Raw genomic sequence first — 21,263 nt, forward strand, 5'->3', positions numbered from 1 at the left:
ATAAAAACTGAAAACTCAACTGCTGGTGCCATTTTGAAATACGTGTTACAAAGTGTTTTATCCTGTAAGTTAACACCAGTCAAAGGACAAATTAGGACACAGAACACCGACTGCCTGAGATGTGTCTGCTTTGAATGTCTTCCCCACTTTAATCTGTTTGCCAGTATTTAGCAGCTTATGTGGCTGGTATTTAACCTATTTCCCTAATAGTAATTAGGAAATGTTTTCATTTCACAAGGAGGGATTGCCTGAGAAATCCTTCTCTTTCCCTCTCTCTTCTCAACTTCTACCTCTTTCTGCTGCTCCAGACTACCTCTCCCTTCTCTATCTCTCTGTAAATTTCCCACCGTATCTTCCTGTCCTCTCATTTTGCGTTTTATTTCCTGTGTCTTCCTTCCTCTTCTGCGTACTGCACCTTTTTATCTATAAAGAAGCAGCCATTTCCAATTTCTTTCCCTAGTGGGCACCAGCAAAGAAATGATTAAGGAGCTGAATAGTTGAAATCCAGCTAAATGCAACGATTATTATCTTCTTAAAGCTTTCTTATCTCAGACTGCGAGGTGCTTAATGGCTGGACTATTGTTTCTAGCTTGGAGGTATTAATGTAAGAATCAGGGCAGCAGGTCTGATGTCATAGGTGGCTGAAAGGTGACCTGCTGCACTGATTTCTCCTCTCCTCCACGTGGAAGGCTTGGGCCAATTAGTTCACGAGCACTTGTATTTTTAGAAGAAGGAAAAAGCAGATTGTATTTACGTGTCTGGTAAAAGGATTGAAAAGGCTCCCAAGTATCCTGCTTAAAAGATGTCGCCTTAGCTCATGCTCTACTTTCTAAGTTAATAAGAGCTTTGACACACTGACTGGGAAGCCCTGTGATAGCTTCTGGGTGGCTCTAGCTACAACCTCCATCCAACGTGAGGTACTACTGCTAAACAATTCAACTGATCCAGACTCCCTTACTTTAATGTGCAACATCTCAACATGTATATTACTTTTGATTTATATGGACTGCTTCCAGAAGGAACCGGCAGCTAGTTGCTTTCATACATACAGTGGCAGAATGTGAGAACAAATGATTTGTGACCGCCACTGAAGTTTAGACAGTAATGCTGGGAATACATCATGAGATTTTTTGGCAGATAGATGGCTCGATAGATCATTTCCGACAGGTCCGATCTGATATTGATAGTTTTTCTCATTGATTTTCTCAAAGACATGAATAGAAATCGATGGGAAAAAAGATCGGAAAATCGATTGGCCAGTAAAAATGCAGAAAAAACTAATTGTGTATTTCCTGCATTACACACATCATTTGTAATCTGCTTTGTGTTTATTGAACTATCCAATTGTAATATTTAGGTTTTAGAGAATATAGATGTAAATGTAAATATGTACTCTAAATTCTACATTCTTTTTGAGTTTATATTTCATGTAAGCATAAGTTTGGGTAAAACAACATAAATGTGTAGAATAGAGTGCAGACACCATTTGAAGGGAAGGTTTGTCCTCCAGCGCCGTATTCTATTATTGCTTCATCTTCCCCTTAACATTTACCGTATTTCGCGCCGTATAAGACGCTCCGGAATATAAGACGCACCCAGGTTTAGAGGGCAAAATCCAGGGAAAAAAAAGATATAAACTAAACCTGGTGCGTCCATATTTCAGGAGCGTCTTGTACATGACCTCCCCCAAATGGTGTCCTCCTGTGTCCTGCTGTCTGCCCCCAGTGTCCTGCTGTCTGCCCCCATGTGTCCTGCTGTCTGACCCATGTGCCTGCCCCATGTGCCTGCTGTCTGCCCCCATGTGCCTGCCCCCATGTGCCTGCTGTCTGCCCCCATGTGCCTGCTGTCTGCCCCCATGTGCCTGCCCCCCATGTGTCTGCCACCAGGTTTCTGTCCCCCATGTGTCTGCCCCCAGGTTTCTGTCCCCCATGTGTCTGCCCCCAGCTGTCTGACCCCATGTGTCTGCCCCCAGGTTTCTGTCCCCAGGTGTCTGCCCCCAGGTGTCTGTCCCCATGTGTCTGCCCCCATGTGTCTGCCCCCAGGTTTCTGTCCCCAGCTGTCTGCCCCCATGTGTCTGCCCCCAGGTTTCTGGCCCCCATGTGTCTGCCCCCAGGTTTCTGGCCCCCATGTGTCTGCCCCCAGGTTTCTGGCCCTCATGTGTGTCTGCCCCCCGTGTTTCTGCCCCCATGTGTGATCGCCGGGTCCCCCCTGCTTGCCCCCCTCCTCGTGTCCTGTCTGTGTGTTCTCGCCGGGTCCCTCTCTAATTGAGAAGAGGCAGCTGCTTACCTCCTCCATCTTGCCCGCGGCGATTGAAGACATCCGGCTTCTGTCGGGCGGCTTCCTCTAGTGCCGGCTTGTAATGACGCGTTATCGATGACGCGTCATTACAAGCCGGCACTAGAGGAAGCCGCCCACAGGAGCCGGATGTCTTCAATCGCTGCGGGCAAGATGGATGGGTAAGCAGCTGCCGCTTCTCAATTAGGGGGGCCCGAGCGCACACGTTGGGGACACGAGGAGGGGGGCAAGCAAGGAGGGGGAGGAGAGGCCACAGCAGGACGCACAGGCAGGGAATCCCCGACGGCGGGTCGCGGTTCATATCGGCGGGTGTTCGTAAGTCGGGGATTCCCTGCCTTTGCCGCATAAGACGCAGGGACTTTTTCTCCCCATTTTTTGGGGAGAAAAAGTGCGTCTTATACGGCGAAAAGTACGGTAACTGCAAATTAGACATCTGAAGTGAGAGGGATATGGAGGATGCCATATTTATTTCCTTTTAAACAGTACTAGTTGCCTAGCATCTCTGTAATCTTTCAAGCACCAGTAGTGTCTGAATCACACTCACCTGATACCAGCATGCAGCTATTCCAGTCAGGCTGTAGTCAGAGCACCTCATCTGCATGCTTGTTCAGGGTCTATGTATTCGGCTAAAAGTATAAGGGGCAAAAGATCAGCAAGCAACTTGCATTGTTTAAAAGAAAATAAAAATGTTAGCTTCCATATCCTTTTCACTTTAGCTGTCCTTTTAATGTGCAGATGCTAGAAATTAAACTATAGTGTATGTATATGATTGTTATTTAGTATTTATATAGCACCGACATCTTCCTTAGCGCTGTACAAAGTATATTGTCTTAACATTTAAAGTCAATCTGTAGCAAATAAAAAAAAAACCAAAAAACAGATACTTACCTTAGGAGGGTGAAGGCTCCTACAGAGCCTTCCCATTCCTCTCCTCATCCTCTCGTTCCCCCGCAGGCTCTTCCACCTAAATCTCGCGCTGTGGGAGGCTTTGGCAGTCTCTGGGAGCCTGAGTGCTCCCAAAGATGGGTGGCTTCCTTCTGTACATGTGGGAGCGTGTGAGAGAGGGCACTCGTGCGTGTGCAGTATGCAGCAGCCTGTGTTCAGGAGCTTGAGTGCTCCCGAAGACTTCTGAAGCCCACCCGCAGTGGAAGAGAGCAGTGTCCTACCCATGGGTCGGAGACTGCTATTGGGGAAGCCAGAGCAGGAATGACAGGATGAGGAGAGGATGAAGGCTCTATAGCAGAGTTCCCCAACCCTGTCCTCAAGGCCCACTAACAGTACATGTTATGCAGGTACCACACACAATCACAGGTAGGGTAACTAGTGTCTCAGCAGAGCGGATTAACCACCTCTGTGGATTTCCACAAAACATGCAGTGTTGGTGGGCCTTGAAGGGAACCAGAGAGGATGGAATATACATACCTGGGGCTTCCTCCAGCCCCATACGCACGGATCGCTCCCACTCCGCCGTCCTTCGCTGCCTGGATCTGCCGCCACCGGGTCCCGTCATTGCCGCGAGTCGGCCAGTCGGCCGGCGGACGCGGCCAATTCTCCGCATCACAGGGTGCTATCTCCATACAGATACGCATGTGGTTGCCTACTGCGCAGCCGCTTGCGTACGGGTATGGATGAAGCCCCTGTGATGCGGACAATTGGCCGCGTCCGCCGTAAGTGACGGGCCCGGTACCGGCGGAACCAGGAAGGTGAGGACGGCGGCGTGGGAGTGATTCAGGCTTATGGGGCTAGAAGAAGCCCCAGGTATGTATGAAATCCTTTCCTTTTTTCACCCCCCCATTCCTCTCTGGGTCCCTTTGAGGACACGATTGGGGTACACTGCTCTATAAGACCTAGAGCCTCCCCCCTCCTTAGGTATCTGTTTTTAGCACATAGAAACACTAGAGGAGCTCAGGGTATATGAAAGTGCAAAATATTTTATTAATTCATCAATAGTTGGCGTAAGAAAAACATTGACACATTAAAATCCCCACCATAAAACCCCCTGCATCTGACTGAAAGGTACCTGTAACATGTATATTGCATAACAGTCCTGGAGTGCACTCCTTGAAGAGACCAGCGCTGAGAAAAAATATGTATGTGTTTAATCTTCAGGACCATTAACAGTTGGCAGGATAGTGAACGCTAGATTGATGAGAGACATAGGGCCTGATTCACAAAGCGGTGCAAACTTTTTCGCGGACTTTTGCGCGCGCAATTTGCCGCATTTCGCGCGAATCGCAGCAAATTGCGCGCGCAAAAGTCCACGATCGCGCGAATCGTGGCAAATTGCAGGTGCAAAAGTCCGCGAAAATGTTTGCACCGCTTTGTGAATCAGGCCCAAAATCTTCATCCTCAACCCGTATGCATGTATAGCATGCCTCTATATTGTGTATATATACGTGCGCATTACAGCCACATGTATAAAGTGTCAAACCTCTCAGCCTCAGGCTTACAGCTAACATATGTCACGGAAAGTATCTGTTTTTGTTGTTTTTTCTAATTTTTGTTTTCAGACTCCCTTTAACTGTCCCTCAGAGGGGTTCACGATCGAATCCTCACCATAGTCATATGCCTATGTATGTATGTGTTGTATCAAGTAGTGTATGTATCATAGTCACTTTTTTAACATTTTACTTTATACCTGTAATTAATACTTGCTTTGTAATTCATGTGGATAAATTCTTTGGGGGTTATCTTGAGTACCGCATACATTTTTATGGCTTATGCACACAATAGTGGAAATGCAAATGGGAACAGGCATGAACCATTTGTAAAGGTTTGAGAAATGCAATTAAAAAATACTGCAATGTCCAAGCAATCTGGATCATTTTGTTTCTGTGTTATACTCTCAATATTTGTAATTTTTTTAGAAATGTCTAAAGATTGCAGGGAGAGGTGACAGCACTTCCCCAAACAAGCTGCACCCAAATGACTACCAGCATAGATGTGCAGAGCCTAATTATACACATCTTGCATCAAAACAGATGCACCAAATTAACATTAATGGAGGATGTTAGCTTCCAAAACAGTTTGCATGCAGAGTGTTCTGTACTGGGCCCTTCCACCACGATGAGGCCATTCTTCTGAAAGGGACCCTAACCTCTAAGTAATGCGCTGCCATTTCTCCCCTGGTAACGTCTAATGATTATTTGGTAATTATCTGTTAAACATAGTAGCAGCTATTAATGTCAGATATTTTTGTGTCCATAACTAGATAAGTTAAATTGTGTGTAAGTGAAAGTAGGCCTGATACACCAACTACCATATGCAGGCAGTGCACAGAAATTTTACTGCTAATAACAAGGAGGAAACACCACCCATTAACTCATCCACTGGCACTATGAATGTTGAAATTGCCATGTACTACCTAGTTGGTAGCGCACTGCAATCTTACCACTAGTTGGTGCATGAGGCCCAGTGATTCTAGATGGGCACTTTTTTGTTTGCACCGTCTTAACAGCTCACATACTCATTCATACGTCAGGATGATTTCAACAGAATCACAAGTTATTTGACTTGTCTATGGGTACTTGTCTTTTTTTCAAGTTTGTTTGCCATCTTTACCATCTACTTAAAACAGAACTTCAGGATATCAAACTGAAAAAATATGCCACACATGAACCCCATTTCCACTGGGTTTAAATGAAACATGAAATTCTGGATGGTTCAGAGGCTGCCTTGATCTTCCTACATTCCAATGGTCCAGTGCAGGGTCCCTGTATACCCATTCAAGAAAGGCTTGTCAAATATGTTTCATTAGGCCACACTCCCAGACAAGGACAAGGGTGTCCAGTGCAGACTGGACATGCCTGAGTAAGGTCCATGCATGCCCAGTGGAATGAAGAGAAAAAAGCTATACAAGGATCTAGGCAGCCTTTGCAGCACTATTACTTTTTATTAATGGAAGTTTTACTTTAACATGACCTTGTTCATTGCCATTCTGCATACATCACCTGGAATTATTTACATAGCTTCTTTGAGGTGAATGATATATGTAATTATCACATGTATCACCCTGAAAGTATCAACTAAGTTATTCGATAATTGACAGAGAGCCATCAGCTACCATTTATATCCGGTGCTGCCCATGGCATGACATGACAGTTTCCTGTTTCCAGTTTTTGGACAAATCAGACAATGAAATAATATATGTAGGCTGACCATTCTTTAGTAGATTGATCAGTTACTATTGTTCACCAAATGCTAAGTGGATGCATTTGCAGGCCTTTTCTTGTTGTCCCCTTGCCTCCATAAAGTTCAATATTCATTTGAGCCAAATGCATTTAATGAATTGTCTGCCTGCTGATGGTAGTATGATCCTGCTTGCATGACTGATATTAGTCTTGTGTCTATGGGTATGGCTACCTCAGCAGTCTGATGCGGATAACGTATTCCTTTATGAGTAGTGCTTTAAATTATCAGTTTTCTCAGTCATATCAATTTACAAAGCTTGAATCATTCATTACAATATTGCCAAATAATCATACTTGAATAATTACTGGAATGAGAGAAATGTGCGCGGTTGTGAATGTATTAGCACATATCGCCAAAGGCACCTTGTTCACTATACGGAGACACATTTCACAACCACAGCGTCAGAAAGTACTATTTCCTGTCAGTAAAACTTGGGAAAATATAACATTTCACCACACAAGTGTGATGGTCTGGCATGGCTCTTTGTCTTTTTTCTTAGCAGCCGTGCTTGTAATCATATGTTCAGAGATCAGAAAGAAGCAACTTTATTGCTGTAACATCTGTAATATAATCCAGAAGCGAAGTAAACATTCAACTTGGTTTTGCCAAAATCATTCCCTTGCTATTATTAAAGCTGTTATATTTTATTATTAGCAAGGCTAATTTCTTGCAAAGTTGGCTGCAGCACTTTGCAACTAAAAAAATCTTAGTGTCCGAGTGCCAAACAATTATTAGTATACAAACTTGTCTATGTAGTTAGCAGAGTATACCGATGCCATGCAGAATGAGTAGAAAGCAGTACAAAAAAGTATAATAATTTTGGCAGTACTTTTTCAGTTGCAGAGTGCTGAAAAATTCTTTTTAAAGTGAAGATGAAAAATTATCACCTAGGAGAAAAAGTGACTTGAATAAGGGCCCATATGCAATATACTTTTCCTTCTAAGATTTCTCTTAGAAGATCATTTTTCATCTTCTGTTTAAAATAACTTTTCAGCATCTTGCAAATGTAAAATACCAAAACATAGGTGAAAAAGAACTATCAAAATTATTTTGAGTATTTCCTTGCTTGCTGGTGGTTTAAAAGGTATTTTATTGATAAGGTGTGAAAACCTAGGAGAAAACTCAGGAGAAAAAGTGAATTGCCTATGGGCCCTGGACGCTTAACCTTTTGTCAAGGAGGTAACAAAACTGCGTTAGACGAGTGCAAAAACAGGAACCAAGTCACATGGTTTTAATGTCATACTCACAGACAAGACTCTGCTCATTCTGCTAGGGAGTTAAAATAAGCTAAATTGAGGCTAAGATAAATTGTCACATACAGAATTAGTAATTCTGACTTGGCAACCAGGTATGCAAACCAGAAGCAAAATCTACCTATTGATATTGGAGACCATGAAAATCCCAAATTTAACAAAGCAAATTCCAAAAGCAATCAGACTGATAAGCAATTATAAACAGAGGTAGGGCTGATGCCTCACCAGAGCAGTTCTGGAGCGTTGTTTAAAACGCTTGCAGGGGAAAAACCGCTTGGCTAATGAAAGTGAATAGGATGGTGCACCCCAGAGCAGGTCGTTTTTTCCACAAACGCAAACTCGGGGGCTGCAACATATTTTAGATTTCTTAGGCATTTCTGCCTCCATTTTAAAGTATAGGAAAGTGGAAAACCGCTCTGAAAAACGCTAGGCATGTTTAGAAAACCTCTCTAAACATGCCTAGAATCGCTCTGAAAATCTGCTTCAAAAACCTCTAGCGTTTTGCAGATCTGCTAGCAGTTTTGGTGTGCACTGGGCCGTAAAGTGGTGGAATACATAGCTTTTTCATGAATAAGGCTACTTTCCCACCAGGACGTTGCGTTTTAGGGGACGTTATGGTCGCATAAGGTGCCCCTAACGCCACGCCTGGTGGTGTTGGATGTGGACGTCAGACTGAGCCGCGTTGTGCAGCTCACTCTGGCGTCCGTGATACCGTGATGCGTACTCTTGGACGCATGCGGCATCACGTGGTCCCGCCAGCCAATCGCCGCACAGAGCGGCCGCTCCAGAAAGTAAAAACTGCACGTCACACCGTGCAGTGAATATTAATTAGCCATGTGGCTGGCCGAGGAGGAGGAGGGGAGACCTCCTCCTCCAACACTACTGAGCATGTGCAAACAGTCTAATGTGGCTTAGCCGCTTACAACGTACAGCACGCAGCACTTTAACTTGACGTGCTGCGTTACAATGTAACGCAACGTGGGCACTGTGAACAGCCCATTGACTTTTCATTACTGTGCGGTGGGCTGCGTTACAGGCTGCACTAACGTGCGCCTGTAACGTCTAACTGTGAAAGCAGCCTTAGACATGCTGGCCAATTTACTTCCTTTCCTCTGTAGATTTAGCTGGTGGGTGGGTCAGTAAGGAGTGGCCATGTGATTCCTAACATAGGCCTCAATTCACTAAGCTTAACTCCTGTCTTTAATAACTCTTCTGAGCTGTTTTACAGTTATCACCATGGTGATATAATTGTGATAACTGTAAAACAGCTCAGAAGAGTTATTAAAGACAGGAGTTAAGCTTAGTGAATTGAGGCCATAGGAAAAACAAAAGAAGCCAGAATACATTTTTCAGCATAGTAGTAGAACACGTGACTAATGTGGCGGCAAAGGCAGTGACAAAGGTAGGGCATGGAAACAGTTTTCACATTTGTTTCTTTAAACGCATAGTTTACCATCCACCTCATTCATATTCCATTTTCAATCTTATGCTAGGTACACGCAATACGTTTTTTTCAGTCGATTTTCCGTTCAATCGATTTTCAATTTGTTATTTCGCTCGATTTCTCGCTCGATTCTCATATCTTTTCTTATAATTTCCATTCACTTCTATGAGAAATCGACCAGAAAAACAATCGAAAATAATATCGGACATGACGGAAATTATCTATCAAACACAAAATTGTATGGTGTGTTCCTAGCATAAGAGATGGGCAGGATCTTGTGCCAGTCACTATGCTGGCACAGTCTGCTGTACAGTCTTCCTTTAAATCAAGTGCAATTTCAAGATTTCGTTTTCTTGACAACAAAGCCATTCAGTGCAGTGATCTTTCATCTGTATGGCTAGGTATACGGCTGCAGGCAAGCACAGCTATCAAATACATTCTTAGATATGAAAATGCAGTTCCAAAAGCCATACATATAATTTACATTACACGAAACATGCTTTAACTGCTAGCCGACCGTGCCATGCCGATGGGCATGGCCGCAGCAGCAGCCCCAGGACCGCCTAATGCCGATCGGCGTAAAGTCCTGGGGCTTCAGTTTGCAGGCAATCGCGTGCAGGCTGCGCAAGCATCTCCTGCTCGGAGACTGTTAGACAGCGAAACCTTCGTCTAAATACCAGGTACAGTGCTGCGATCTACAGCACCGCTGTACTGGGGACAGCCGTGTAACACGGCTGTCCCCTCCTGAGTCTCGGCGGTGATCGGCTGTCATAGGCTGAAGCTTATGACAGCTGATCACGGGGATTGGCTGGCGGGGGGAGGGAGGAAGGGTGGATTACATACATATAAAAAAAAAAAAAAACAGGAAAATGTATTAATAAAATACACAAATAAACATTAACAAACAAAAAACCATCTGGGGGGCGATCTGACCCCACCAACAGAGAGCTCTGTTGGTGGGGAGAAAAGGGGGGGGAATCACTTGTGTCTTGTGTTGTGCGGCCCTGCAGCTTGGCCTTGAAGCTGAATTTTCACAAAAAATAGCCTGGTCTTTAGGGGGATAAAGCCTGTGGTCCTGAAGAGGTTAACAATAATTTACCTTTCTCAGTTTGGGGTTTAGTTTAGAATGATAGTCTGTTGTGCAATGCATAATCCAGCTTCCATATTTCAAGCACTGTAGAGATATTTTTACTCAGCCCGTTTCCAGCTTGGTTCAGCAAACTATGGAGAGAAGAGAAATAATAGAAGAGCAATAGACCTCCCATAGCAGTCTTATCTCATGGCTGTAGTAACAAGAGGCTAGGGAAAATATATAACTCTGGGCAAGCAATAATGTTTGATGTTCTCAGATTGTATGCTTGGTTAGGCACCTGTGTGTTATGATCATGTCTGCAGCGTTTACTGCTGGCTGCAGTGGTATTGCAACCCAAGCAGTTCTGATGTCATTACATGCATTTGCTTGCATAGTTTGGTTTGCACTTAAACTAGTTGCTGATTCCATCTGCAGTCGCTCTGAAGTTAATGACAGTTTAATATGCTTTTGTGTAAACAAACATTGTCTGCTGCAATGGAGGGGCAATCCCTTTCCTGCAGGCTGCATATCATTGTCTGCCTTTTCCTGCTGTCAGCCTGTGATTAATTACCATTCACTTGTGTGGGAATCTGCAGGTCTGCTCCCATTGGATGACCTCAGTATAAAGAACTGCTTCCTGCAATGCTTGATGGGCTACCATAGTCTCAGATTCTGTCTGTTACTCTGCTCGTGCCCCACCTCGTTCCTAGTCCGTGTGGACTGCGCTGACTCCTGCGAAGGGGTCAGCGAGTCCTCCTAGTTCTGCTCTTGTTCTAGAAGTTGTTACTCTGTTTGTCTTGTGTCATATATTGGTTCATCGCCAATATATACGCATACTTGCGCATTTTGTTATTTTCCTTGTATTCGTGTTACGTTGATACATCAGTGTCGCTGATATATACGTACACGAACTGTTTATTTCCTGTGTTCAGTTAGTCAGCCTTCCAGCACGTTTTGGTAGTTTGCGCGTATCGTGATCACCTGTGCTGAGCTAGTATCCTGCTCCTGGTCCTGTTTGTGGATTGCGTTCATCTCTGCGAGGAGATAACGAATCCTTCTGAATCCTGTCCTGTTACCGTTTGTGGATTGCGTTCATCTCTGCGAAGAGATAGCGAATCCTTCTGAGTCCTGTTCCCTGTATTGCTCCAGTGCTAGTCAGTGTTCCTGCTTATGTCATATATCGGTTCATTGCCGATATATACATATGTTAGTCAGACGTTACAAATAGTTTCATTGATAGCTGTAATTGTAATACGCTAGGAAAACATACTTATTGTATATTTGTCTGTGTTACGTTCATCTATCTTGATCCTCCTATTTCCTGGCTATCCTGTCCTGTCTTTGTGAGGCACGCCATCGCTGCTACGCATTGGCTGCCTCATTCCAGTCTGTCTTGTTGTGGACGCTTGCTGTCACTAAGTAGTGGCTAGTTAAGCAGGCGTTCATTCTGTCTACCTGTCCTGATCTCCTCAGTCCTGGTTTATGCGCTCAGCGCTACTTTGCGCTGAGACGTTATTACGAAAGTGTTGTTTGTGGCTGTTCGGATCTGCGCCGGCTCTGTGCACCACAATCTCCTATTGGAGTCAGTCCTCTCCTCCACTAAACTGGGGATATCCTGATTCCTTGTGCTGGTGTGTGTACCTCCTTCACGTCAGCATATGTGTTGCATGCTGACTGTGGAGATTACACCTCCAAGCTTAACATTGTGTTATGATTTCATAGTTGTTTACCTCAAATTTAGCATCTACACCCCTTATAAGTAAAGCAGACTACAACATGCACTGTTTAAAATGCACATTATAGTATCTGCTAAGGCTTTGTGTGTCACAAAGAAAAATTAACAATTGTAAAATGAACTGCAAAAGAATTAAGTTTCTCCGCATGAATATTTAACCTACTGCAGATGTAGAACAGCATATTTACTTTTTTTTTGTTTATTCTTTTAGGCTGGATTCACACTATAAGCGCTTTCCTGAGCACTTGCTGAGCAATTCCAGAGCGCTTGTGATTGTGATTCCGGAGCGCTTTCTGAGCGATTTCTAAAAATGACTCCCATTCACTTTCATTAAAATCATGCAAAAATCGCAGCGATCGCGTAATTGCATACGCATCGATTTTTACGTGATTTTTGCCGTGATTGATGAAAGTGAATGGGAGTCATTTCTAAAAAGCGCTCAGCAATCACAAGCACTCAGCAAGCACTCAGAAAAGTGCTTATAGTGTGGATCCAGCTTAAGGGGCTTCTTGTCTACTTTAAATTTGCAGAGCTGTATAATTGCCCCTTTATGGAAATAATAGTAAAAATAACTTGTATGGGTATTTGAGTCCCTTTTTTAAAAAAAAAAATGTTTAACCCAATTTTAAATATATCTGTAATACACAAGAGGACGTTATCATATGTCTGTTCTATGAAGGAAACAAATAGCATATGGTATGAAAATATGCAGTATTACAGAAAATTAGACATAACAGTCTGGGTTCCACTGTAATCTCAGGATGAAAATATGATCTTTTTCATGTAGAAAATATCCTAAAGTCGTCAGATTAGGCATAACTAAAGGCTGATGGTTAAACACCTGTAAAGGTTTTACAAAAGACTCCTGGGTCTTATTTCTGTAAATATGTATAAATGTTATATTTCCTAAATAAATACAAATCCATGTGTCATATTCATTTGAATAATAAGTAGGGCAATGGTGTTTAAACTTTACACCACCCTCACACTGCACAACGCCCGTTTTGCTTACACCTATCCCTAATTTCCTCTGTACTGACAAAGCTGCGATAATTTGAAGGAAAAAGTGTTATCCCTTCCTTCATTTGTCCTGATGCTGATCCCAGACTAAATTAACAGCGATGCTCCTGAAATTACTTCCAAGTCCTGAGAATTTAATCAGCGGAGGCCTTGGTAGTTATAAATTTGTGACAGCAATCCTTAATTCATCTTGTAATTCATCTTGTCATGGTCTCTGTTGACTGTCTCTGGCCAGGCTTCACCTCTGTGGACACTTAATGAAAGACCAGAGGGAACCTGAAGGTCATCCCCTTTGATGTGACTTCCCATTTCCTCCAGTATAATAGATAGATGTGCTGTCACTTAAGCTTTTTATTTCCAGCCTTTTTTCTGGAAATCCAGATATCATTATGTGTACTTTAATAAAACCCTTACCCCGATTTACGACAATTATCATCTAGCAGCAAGAAAATTGTGTTTTTGTATTAGAGATTGCAACATGATTCGATTGATTTGGATTCCAGGAGTATTATGTCATAAATACTTGCAGAAATGTGGCACAAAAAGAGAAAATCCTAATCAGTTATTGACAGAAAACCTTATATGGCTATGATGAATGTGGCAGTGGCCGTTTGCCCTGAAAGGAATTTCTCTGTTAAAAGAGAAAAAAAAGGAAAATAAAGCAAAATGCTTAGATATAATGAGATAGTTTGTGTTTATCGCGTCACACGACATTTCTGAAAATATTTCAAAATACTACTACCATGCGGTCCTAGAAAGAGGAATTTACTTCCATGACTGTCTACAGAAAGCACGCAATATAACATCTTTGCTTTTTAACTTACGTAATCGGTTGTTGCTTAAGTAGCTATTGTTATATTTTTTAGTGTGTGTGTAAATGCAGTCTGTTGTATGACCCGAAAAGTAATTTTACACCCATTCTGGGGAAAAAGTGCAAGAATGTTTTGAGAAAAACACTGGAGATGATTGATACCTGATAACCGAAAATTAAGTCTGGAAATCCCAGGATTGCAAATACCGTAAGTCCATGAGCTGGCTGTAACCATCAATGCTCGCCCACTGACATTGACATCAACAGCATTCACAATAGCGGGTTTCCTAGTGGTAAGAAGAATAGTTCTTAAAAAGATAGCTCAGCAAACAGTAACAGCTGTGTGAACTGAAATAAATGTTTCATAAAAAAATTACTGTTTCTACATAGAGGAACTATACATGCAAGCTGTGTATGATTGCTCATTTTTCCTAAAGAGGAACTTCAGAATCAGAATCAAAACCAGAATACATTTTATTCGCCAAGTACAGGGTATTGTACAAGGAATTGGTTTTGGCACATACAGCTCGGTGGATATACATGGGCAGGTAAACGCTTACGTGGGTACACAGAACATAGAGAGAAGGGATATGCACATAATACAATTTGCATAGCACAGTGTGGATTCATACACTGCATTTCACAGTGGAGATTGCTGAAATGAGGGGGAGGGGGAGCAGAGTTGAGGGCCAGGACAGCTTGGAGTAAAAAAGGAGTTCCTGTGCCTGGCGGTGCTGGTGGAAATGGTCCTAAAGCAACGGCCCGATGCAAGTAAGTTAGGGAGCGGTTTTCGGGGTGGGAGGGATCATTTGCAATCCTGTCTCCCCTGGATTGCAGTCTGGAGGAGTACAGGAGGTCTAGAGATGGGAGTGTGGTCCTGACGCCTGATAATCTTTTCAGCTGCTTTGATAACTCTCTGAAGTTTGTGCTTGTCCCTGGCAAAGATGCCTGCATACCATACAATGATGGAGGAGCAAAGAACCGACTCGATGGTGGCGGAGTAGAAGCGAGACAGAAGGGTGCAGGGCCTGGCAAACTTTCTCAGTTGGCACAGGAAGAACAGCCCTTGCTGCGCCTTTTTCTCCCACTTGAGGTCCCTGGAGATGGTAGTGTCCATGAGACGAGCATTGGGGAATCTGGCGACCTCTGAGCCCTCAATAAGTACCAGTGGGAGTTCAAGGGGGTTATTCCTAACATCGATGGTCAGTTCAATGTTTTTTTCAGAGTTGAGGACCAGTAGTTTGTTGTCCTTGCACCAGTTGCATATCCTCTCAATCTCCTTGTGGTAGTCTTGTTCACAGCTCCTGTCCAGAGGGCCTAGGATGGTGGTGTCATCCGCAAACTTGATCACCTTGGCCGAGTCATGTTGTGAGGTGCAGAAGTTTGTATATAGGGAGAATAAGATTGGCGACAGGAAACATCCTTGGGGAGCACCTGTGTTGGTGGTTTGCACACTCGAGGTGAAGGTGCAGAGCTTCACCACCTGGGGCCTGTTTATGAGGAAATCTTTCAGCCATGTGCAAAGGGTGGGATGCACGTTGAGTTGAGTCAGCTTGTTGTGGAGGATGTTGGGGCAGATGGTATTGAACGCAGAGCTGAAGTCGAAGAGGAGGATTCTGGCGTAGGAGTCAGGTCTATCCAGGTGGGACAAGATGTGCTCCATGCAGATGTTAATGGTATCGTCAACCGACCCATTTGTTCTGTAGGTGAACCCAACATTTCATAAAGGTGAAGATTGCTGTATGTATCAATTTATTTCTACTGTAGCCATTGTCCTGAACTATCTTCTTTTGTAAATTGTAGATTCCATGCTCTGTATCCTTCCTGCTGCATTTCTGGGTTCAGTGGGGTGTTACCAGGGCTGTTTCTGGCCATATTGGCATCCAAGGCAAGGCAACTTTTGTCTCCCTTCACCAATCTCGTGGAAAGGAAGATCAATTAGTTTTGTGGGCACCAATATGAAATTGATAGTTTACATAGTAATTGTAACGTTTGCGGAATCGTTTCCGTGGTCAGTGCACAAGATGCGCGCTGACACAGCGGAAATCCTCCACAGACGTGTAATTTGGAGAACCCAGGTTAGGTGCAATGCACCAGCAGAGGGCAATTCCCACCGGCAGATGGAGTCGTGGAGTGCAGACGAGCACAGCCTCTGCACGGCCACAGAGGCCAGAAGGGAATTGTACAGATAAAGGCAAGGCAGGGCTGAACAGCCCTTAAAGAGAAAGAGCACAGATACAGGATGAATCTGTGTCCACCAATCTAGTCGCCACCCAGCGACGGTGAACACACATCAGCAGAAATAAAGCAAGAACGCAATCGCAAAGAATGGCGATTGCCAACAGACACCAGACAGAGAAGGACAGAACACGAGAGTAGCAAAGGCACAGCAAACAATAATAAGAAGATAACGAAAATAACAAACGCTAGTTAAACGCGAACACCGCACTCATTCGCAACAGCGAACACGTTTACGGTGCGGTCTCCGCACGAAAAGCGCAACAGAGACAAGCACGCCACCCTGACTAACCAATGACAGACATACACGAAATAGACTGAGACAGACAGAATGAACGCTTGCGAAAGCAAGCGATCAACACAGACAAACAGGATGCGTAGACGCTTGCTAATCGGTTGCCTCACACCAGGCAAAAGCAGGCGTAAACACAGGACAAGACAGCCAGACGAAAACAGGAATAAGGTAGATAGGATCCACTGCTCTTCCGCCAGAGCAAGTGTGATCCAAGTACAAGCAGGAACACAGATCAGAAGGATCCACAGCCGCTACCGCTAGAGGCTAGTGCGATCCAAGCAAGACAGACAGATGAGGTAGCCAGTAGCAACCGCTGCTCTAGCTTACACTCCAAGAATGCAGATCAGAAGGATCCACAGCCGCTACCGCTAGAGGCTAGTGCGATCCAAGCAAGACAGACAGATGAGGTAGCCAGTAGCAACCGCTGCTCCAGCTTACACTCCAAGAATACAGATCAGAAGGATCCACAGCCGCTACCGCTAGAGGCTAGTGCGATCCAAACAGATGAATAGAAGGGGCTACCAGTAGCAACCGCTGCTCTGGTTAGCACCCCAGACAAACAGAACGATTTCCTGTCGACCACCGCTGGCGGCAGGACAATCGCAGCAGAGAGGCAACACAGACAAAACAGATAAGCAACCTAACTGCACTAGAGGAACTGCCTAGTGCAGTCCCAAGAATTACACTAAGATAACTTTAGCAAACCAAGAGGGCTGATACTCTAGGAGAGTTCATCAGAAACAAACCATGAAGGATGACCAGCAAAGGATTCTGGGAAAACATGGCTTTTATACTGCCAGCCTTCAAAGGAGGCAGCTAGGCGATTTGCATAACAAATGTATGCAAATTCCCCAGCAGCAGAGCAGGCCAGAAACTTGCAAAGGAAAGACAGGTCTCTCTTCCAGAGACCTGCAGCCCACAGACTAGAGGAATGGTCAAACAGCTGTCTGCCTGTGCAGCCAGCTGAGCGGATCATTACAGTACCGACCTGCCTCTAGGGACAGATTCCAGACGTCTCTCAAAACTGGCGTTTCCAAAAAACTCTAACTGAAGACTCATGAAGGTCGGGACAGCCCGACAAGGCCCAATTCCAGAGTCAGTCCACCCGAAACCAACCTCATCGGAAACAGAAGCCACCGAAACATGCCCATCAGTACTACAAGTCTCAGCGTAACACCCATCAGGACTGTGAATGCAAGAGAAGAAGCCATCGACACCCTCCAGACAATACCCACCACCTTCCAGGGAGCGTCCGAAAATACCAAACCTGCCACAATACCTGTTCGAAGTGTCCCTTTCAACACAAAAGTCACTGTTGATCCTATCCAGGGTACCAAGCAAAATTTCTCCCGGCATCTCCCAGAACCCTTTAAAGCTCCGCAGAGATCCCAAGAGGCCAGAACGCTCACCAGGCTCACATGGAGAACTACCAAGAATCCCTATGGAACCTATGATTATTCTGGATTCAGAATTACTAGGACACCCATTCATTTCAGGTCGCACAGTGTTTAAACTCACTTGCTTTACCCCAGAAAGGCAGGAATAATCATGTGACAACGGTGCCTCTTTATTGGAATCAATTGGTTGGTGTGTGTGCAATTCATCCAAAATCGTCTGCCACACACAAATCATCCGGATCCACAAAACACTTGTCACACTCATCAGAATCAATCAAAACGTACATAGAATCGAGACAATCATTCAGAACATCTTCGCTTTTTGCGATGTAAAAATCGCAAAAGGCCTTCCAATCAAATTCAAATTTTTCCATCAAGGCCCCAATTTCCCATGAGGCAAATGGAGGTTCAAACAACCCTGTATCAAGGTAATCTTCATATGGGTTGGGATCAGGAACATGCACAGATTTTTTAACTGCTTTAATAAAATGTATGATCCTACCTATAATAGGATCCACATATGCCTTTGCCTTAGGCAATGAAATCTGAAGTAAATCGAGCATTCCCTCTACCCTGGGAATTTCGGTTTGGCTGGTCATTCTGTAACGTTTGCGGAATCGTTTCCGTGGTCAGGGCACAAGATGCGCGCTGACACAGCGGAAATCCTCCACAGACGTGTAATTTGGAGAACCCAGGTTAGGTGCAATGCACCAGCAGAGGGCAATTCCCACCAGCAGATGGAGTCGTGGAGTGCAGACGAGCACAGCCTCTGCACAGCCACAGATGCCAGATGGGAATTATACAGATAAAGGCAAGGCAGGGCTGAACAGCCCTTAAAGAGGAAGAGCACAGATACAGGATGAATGTGTGTCCACCAATCTAGTCGCCACCCAGCGACACTGAACACACATCAGCAGAAATAAAGCAAGAATGCAATCGCAAAGAATGGCGATTGCCAACAGACACCAGACAGAGAAGAACAGAACATGAGAGTAGCAAAGGCACAGCAAACTATAATAACAAACGCTAGCTAAACAGCGCAACAGCGAACGCGTTTACGGCGCGGTCTCCGCACGCCACCATGACTAACCAATGACAGACAAACACGAAATAGACTGAGACAGACAGAATGAACGCTTGCGAAAGCAAGCGATCAACACAGACAAACAGGATGCGTAGTCGCTTGCTAATCGGTTGCCTCACACCAGGCAACAGAAGGCGTAAACACAGGACAAGACAAACAGACGAAAACAGGAATAAGGTAGATAGGATCCACCGCTCTTCCGCCAGAGCAAGTGTGATCCAAGTACAAGCAGGAACACAGATCAGAAGGATCCACAGCCGCTACCGCTAGAGGCTAGTGCGATCCAAGCAAGACAGACAGATAAGGAAGCCAGTAGCAACTGCTGCTCCAGCTTACACTCCAAGAATGCAGATCAGAAGGATCCACAGCCGCTACAGTTAGAGGCTAGTGCGATCCAAACAGATGAACAGAAGGGGCTACCAGTAGCAACCGCTGCTCTGGTTAGCACCCCAGACAAACAGAACGATTTCCTGTTGACCACCGCTGGTGACAGGACAATCGCAGCAGAGAGGCAACACAGACAAAATAGATAAGCAACCTAACTGCACTAGAGGAGCTGCCTAGTGCAGTCCCAAGAATTACACTAAGATAACTTTAGCAAACCAAGAGGGCTGATACTCTAGGAGAGTTCATCAGAAACAAACCATGAAGGATGACCAGCAAAGGATTCTGGGAAAACATGGCTTTTATACTGCCAGCCTTCAAAGGAGGCAGCTAGGCGATTTGCATAACAAATGTATGCAAATTCCCCAGCAGCAGAGCAGGTCAGAAACTTGCAAAGGAAAGACAGGTCTCTCTTCCAGAGACCTGCAGCCCACAGACTAGAGGAATGGTCAAACCTGTGCAGCCAGCTGAGCGGATCATTACAGTAATAATATTGTTTCTCAAAATAAGTTTGTACAGGATACACAAACTAATACCGGACCATATATATCTCACTTGTTTTGTCTGTCACCTCTATTATCATTGTCTGTAATTTTATATATTGTTCAATACTGCGTATATGTTGGGGCTATATAAATCCAATGAATAATAACTGTCCCAAACTCACTGAACCCATATAACAAACTCCTCTAATAATGGTTTTGAGGGGTGTGTATTATGTTTATAAACATTATACAGTTTATGTACAGCCAAGGTCTTTACAGGTTACAATATTGTCCAACTAGAGTTGCAACAATAGACACAGCAGTGCCCATTTAGGTGTTAAAATTACCATCCATCGCTTTCTTAATAGAACTAGCAGTATATAAGAATTCCATAAAGTACAGTGTGCTAGAACTAGCTCTGTGGTGGACCCTCCCACACAGAGGCGTCCCAGCCACCAGGCAAGGACAGACGGTGGCCTGGTGCGCCGGGTGGGGGAGGGGCCCACCTTCCCCCGCCAAACTGTGTGACCCCTGTGGTGAACCCAGTTCATCCCCACAGCTCCCTGCTCCAGCCTGCAGTCTTCCGGCAGGCAGAGCAGGGCTACGGCAAGATGGCGTCCGAAGCCCTGTACTGGAGACTATTTGTGTGTCCAGTACAGGGCTTCAGACGCCATCTTCCCGTAGCCCTGCTCTGCAGATCATCGCGGGACTTTCACAGGCTGGTTGCGCTGCTGCAGACCGTCGGGGGAGGCTGCGCCCAGGGAGAGGACTCTTCTGCAGGTGAGTAAATGCTTTTGTTTTTACAAGTGATTATAAATTTTTAGTGAAACGCTGCCCACATTAGCATAATTTCCTGGTGAACACTGCCCACATTAGCATAATTTCCTGGTGAACATTGCTGCGTTATAATTATTTTATGGTGAATCATTGCTGCATTATGGTTATTTTCTGGTAAATCATTGCTGAGTTATGATTATTTTATGGTGACACATTGCTGCATTATGGTTATTTTCTGGGGAAAGATTGCCGCATTCCGATTATTTTAAGTGAATCATTGCTGTGTTATGAATATTTTCTGTTGAAAGATTGCATTACTTTTATCTTATGGTGAAACATTGCTGAGTTACAATTATTGTACGGTAAAACATTGCTGTGTTATGATTATTTTACGGTGAAACATTGCTGCGTTATGATTATTTTCATCAGGGGGCACCACACGGGGGGGGGGGGGGGGGGGGGGTTAGTGCGCCACAGGTTTTCTCACCTGGAGTGACAAATAGGCTAGAGACGCTTCTGCTCCCACAGTTGTCCCCATAAGCATCTGCCTATTATGCAATTGCCTAAAAGCAGCCCCTGTGTGTTACACTGCATGGTGTGCAGATTATCCCCACACGCTGCTCAGGGTACGGACTGTCTTGAAGGTATGCTGTACAGCAAAGCCCTGGATCCCAGAAATGCAATGGAAGGGGTATTCTTAGTAAGGAAAAAAAGATTTTTGGGCAACTATGGAGGATACCCTTAACACTATATAGCTTTACTTAACCTGACAGAAAAAATGC

The sequence above is a fragment of the Hyperolius riggenbachi genome, chromosome 4 (assembly GCF_040937935.1).
Source record: "Hyperolius riggenbachi isolate aHypRig1 chromosome 4, aHypRig1.pri, whole genome shotgun sequence".
Lineage (NCBI taxonomy): Eukaryota > Metazoa > Chordata > Amphibia > Anura > Hyperoliidae > Hyperolius > Hyperolius riggenbachi.